Genomic DNA, 4,451 nt, shown 5'->3' with positions numbered 1-4,451 from the left:
AGACACCCCATTTTAAATCTGGCAAATTCTATGGTTTTCGAAACCCTTAATAGCACATTATCCCAGTAGACCCAATTTAATTACCCAAAAAATACTCAAATCTATCCCAATTTAAAGTAGATCCCAATAGCTTTCCAACGGTCCAAGAATTGCCTGAATCGAACCTACGGGTAAAGATATAATAAATGACAATTTAGTCCCTATGAGACCCAACTATCAGGCCGCGAGTAGGGGTCTGTAATGGGCTCGACAAGCCCAGACGCGAGCTGATGATGCAGTCAACGCATCTGATGATGTAGTAAACGTGTTTTCTTTAACTAGATAAGGCTAAAACTTCAAGATAAATCCAAAACATTCCGAAAAAAACTCCAAAAAATTTAGAAAAAATCACCAATGAAATATTATAAATACCCCCTCACCCTAACCTAAAAGGAAAGAAAAAAAGAAACCCAAAAAGCCTTAGAAATTCCCAAAATTAGAAAACTTACCCAAAAATACCAAAAATAGGAAAAACCCTTAGAAAATTCCTAAAAATTTAGAAAAAATCCAAAAAATAAGAGAAAATCTCAAAATTTATATTCAACCTCTGGAGATCACAAAACCTTTAGAAAATTAAGGAAATTCTCCTCCAGACCCCGAGAAAGATCGACAGCTTTAGAAAAATCTCTAGATTGAAATCCCTAGAGAAGATAGAAACCCTAGCCTCTTGAAGTCCTAACCCCCAAGACTGAGAAAACCTAAACCTACGACACAAAAACCCCAGATCAAAACTAGAATTAGGTTATAAAAACCCTAGATCTAACCCTTTATACCAAAGATCTGCTGGTCAACATCCGAATCAGAGAGGCAAAGAGGACCGGTTTTGATATGGGCGAGCCCTCGAAAGCTCGAGAATCCCGGGGCATCCAGCCCGGGTTGGTATTATTTTTTCCTTTCTCTTTCTTCTTCTTTTTACTATTTTGCTTCTTTTATTTATTTTTTATCTGTTAACTTATCTTAAAAATCTTATTTTAATGCTCTGGATCATGTTGGCTCTGCCACAGATATGAGAGTAGATCTGCTTGTTTTCGGGCAAATCTGCCCTCATATCTAAATTGGATCTGCCACACTTTCTCTACCGCTTTATTACATTTTTTTAATTAGTTTATGGTGTTAAAATTCAAGAGATCTTCATCGAAAGATCTGTCAGATTTTCATTATAAACAGTTTGGCGCCCACCGTGGGGCTATTTTGAGCTTGATCCAAGCTTCAAATACGATTTGTATTCACTGTTTTTCACTGTTTTTAGTCACAAAAGGTCTCAAAAGTCGGCTGTGACCAGAATCCAAGGTTTCGATGCTCTAAAACCCTGTTTTTTCTGGGTGACACTCCCAGTATCGCCCAAATTCAAAGGTCTCAGAAACCTCTAGAACTTTGTGGATCTGTTCTAGGGACTCTTTTGTGATTGTAGAAAAACATCAGATCAAAATAAAATTTTTAAAAATACAAAAAAAATATTTTTTAGTTCAATCTAGGCTTTTCTATTGTACTTTATTTTAATTTATTTCATCATAAATATTTTTATTTCCTACTTCTTCTAAGTTTAAAGTAGTCTTATTTCATCAATATTAACAAGATAAAAATATAAAATATATAAAAATAATCATAATTTTTTGGGCGACACCCCAAGTGTCGCCCAACTGTAAGTGTCCCAAAAATATTCTGGGACCCCACAGGACCAGTCTAGGGACTTTTGGCTCTATGTTGATCAATTTTTTACCTAAAATAAAATTTTTAAAAATATAAAAAAAATATTTTGCTTCAGATAGATCTATTCTGTTTCTGCCCTTTTGATTTTATTTTAGTTTGTTAATTTTGATTGAAATCATATTTCCCCTGATTTCACTATGCCTACTTTAACTGTGTTTCATCAAAATTAAAAAGAAAAAAAAATTAAAAAAAAATACATTATGGTTGCCTACCCCTCCAAACCTAGATCTATTTTTGGTCCGAGCCGAGACTCATGCCCCATCTAGTATAGATCTTAGTCTAGGTTCTAGCATAGTTCCAAGCTTAAGATTTGCCTTTAGAGCTAGACTAGGCGTACTCTAGTTCAAGGTCTTAACCAAAATCTATTGAGTCTAGTAAGTCTAGGTTCCAGTCTAGTCTTAGCCTAGGTCTTAGCTAAGGTTTTTACCCCTAGTGTCAGGCTAGGTTTGCCCTAAGTCATCGAGTTTAGATCTTACATAAGTCTAGATTTTAGAACCTAGCCAAAAGCAATCACCATGTCAATCACTCACGACGACCATGATGACTACTCCACGGCTAATTCTAAGCCTAACCTGCTCAAACCTAGGGACCAATATGCTGTAATCCCTTGGAGTTATTGACAGACCTTAGGATAATCTATTATGCAACGCCCAAGTCTTCAATTAGAGGCAGAGTTCCAAGCATCCACTCGTAATCCTGAGATCTGTGTGGCCCGAAAATCCGGCTCGGCCCAAAAAACCTTGAATAGTCAGGGAGTCCAACTAGGTGTCATTCTACAGGGGATTTTAGGCAACCAAAGTAGCAGTCGAGTGAGGAAAGAAACTCATGCAACATCTAAAGCTAATTCTCGTAACTCGAACCAAGATAACTCTGAGGTGCAGTGATGACCCACCTAGGTCTAGGGGATCTAACCCAACCTCGAGCCACTATAGTACAGCTCATGATATCATGAACATTGTACGAAGCAGATGTGTCGACTCAAACCGAGATAGGCGTCCAAGATGCCCTCAAAAGTCTAGTTGACCTAAGTTACATTGTTCATGCCCCAGCTTAAGGGTCGATCCCAAACCAAGTTAGTGGTATAGGTCAACCCTTAGCACAGCCGAGTCAGCCGATTCTTTAATCGGTCCCTCTAGTTCATCCAGTCCAACAAACCATGCAATTTTCACAACCGGTGGCGACGCCTATAGGTCAGTATGCCCCTCAAGCACCAATGTATCAAACCGCCTCGGTGACTATAGCTCATCAATCTCAGGCCCATGCAAGCCAACATATACCCCATCTTTCAACTTATCAGTCTACGCTTGGGAACCAACCAACTAGTAGGCCTACTACCATGCCAAATACTCAACAAGAAGGCACCTTAAAAGCAATCTCGGATATGCTTGTAAGAATGGGCATGTATGAAATTTTTCCCCTTGGAGGCATGGAAGACCTTCCCTTGGGATTTGTCGTCCCCGAATTTAGAAAAAGTTAAATGGGAAGAGCGATCCAGATACTCACATCAACGCGTACCACCTCTCCATTTGAGCTTTGTAAGACAGGCCTAACCAACTGAAGGCCATCTTTTCACAAATATTGACCAGTGAGGCCTTGAACTGACATCGGAGAACAATATATGCTCGACCACACATCACTCCAGATGAAATGTTCAACCTATTCATCTCTCACTACCGCGGGTCGACACTAAGACTCTCCCTGGGCGGACTCAGTACAACAAAACAAAACCAAAGAGAATCCTTTGAGGACTTTATCTGTCAATTCCGCGAGGAGGCAATGCAGGTTATAAAATGTCCACTTACAGACCCAGCCAAGATCTCCATAGTCTTAGAGAATGTTGCTCCCGAGTACAGGACCTTCTTTACCCAAGGTCTTATCCCCCACTCTTTTGACTCCATGATCGAGCAGGTGGCACGACATGAAAGGGCCAGAGGGACACCTCTCAGCCCAAGCCCGACAACAAGCTGATAACAGCTCCCCAAAATAAGAACAAAAATAAGGGAAATGCTTTCAGTCAGGTTAATGAGATCGTTGTTAACGGATCAGCCCAAGGTTCCGCTGCTCAACGCAACAATCAGAATCAAAACCGAAGGGGTTAGCCTAGAGCCAACGCTCAAAATAATAACCAAAGGTGAGAGGATAATTTCACCCATCTCAAAGTCCCACTAGAAATTATTGGAATTACTCTTGGCTAAGAATATAGTTTATCTCCCGCCACCATCTGAACCACCATTTCAAGTCACAGATAAGAGCAGGTAGTGCAAATGGTATCAAAACCATGCTCATGATACTCAAAACCTTGGATAGAGATTAAAAAACTTCAGAGAGATAGAAACCTCCAAAAAATTCAGAGAGAAACCCTAGCCTCCAGAGACGAACCTTAAGCCAAAAGAAAGCCTAGACCAAGGAACACCTAGAACCACCTATAGGGCACAACCCCCTATACTGAAGAGACTTGCAAGCTAACATCAGGATCAGAGAGACAAAAGAGGGTCGGTTCTGATATAGGTGAGCCCTAGAAGGCTCAAGAGCCCAGGCCATCCGGCCCGCTCTATATCATTTTTCCTCCCATTTCATTTATGTTACTTTATTATTTTCATCTTATTTTGATCTGTTTGTTTTCTTAAAAATCGTGTTTTGGATGTTTTTGAATCATGCTGGCTCTGCCACAGATATGAGAATAGATCTGCTCGTTTCCGGGC

Source organism: Amborella trichopoda, chromosome 12, assembly GCF_054954075.1.
Source record: "Amborella trichopoda isolate Santa Cruz 75 chromosome 12, AtrichopodaSantaCruz75HAP2 v2.0, whole genome shotgun sequence".
Taxonomy (NCBI): domain Eukaryota; kingdom Viridiplantae; phylum Streptophyta; class Magnoliopsida; order Amborellales; family Amborellaceae; genus Amborella; species Amborella trichopoda.
Note: the sequence above shows the minus strand (reverse complement) of the source record.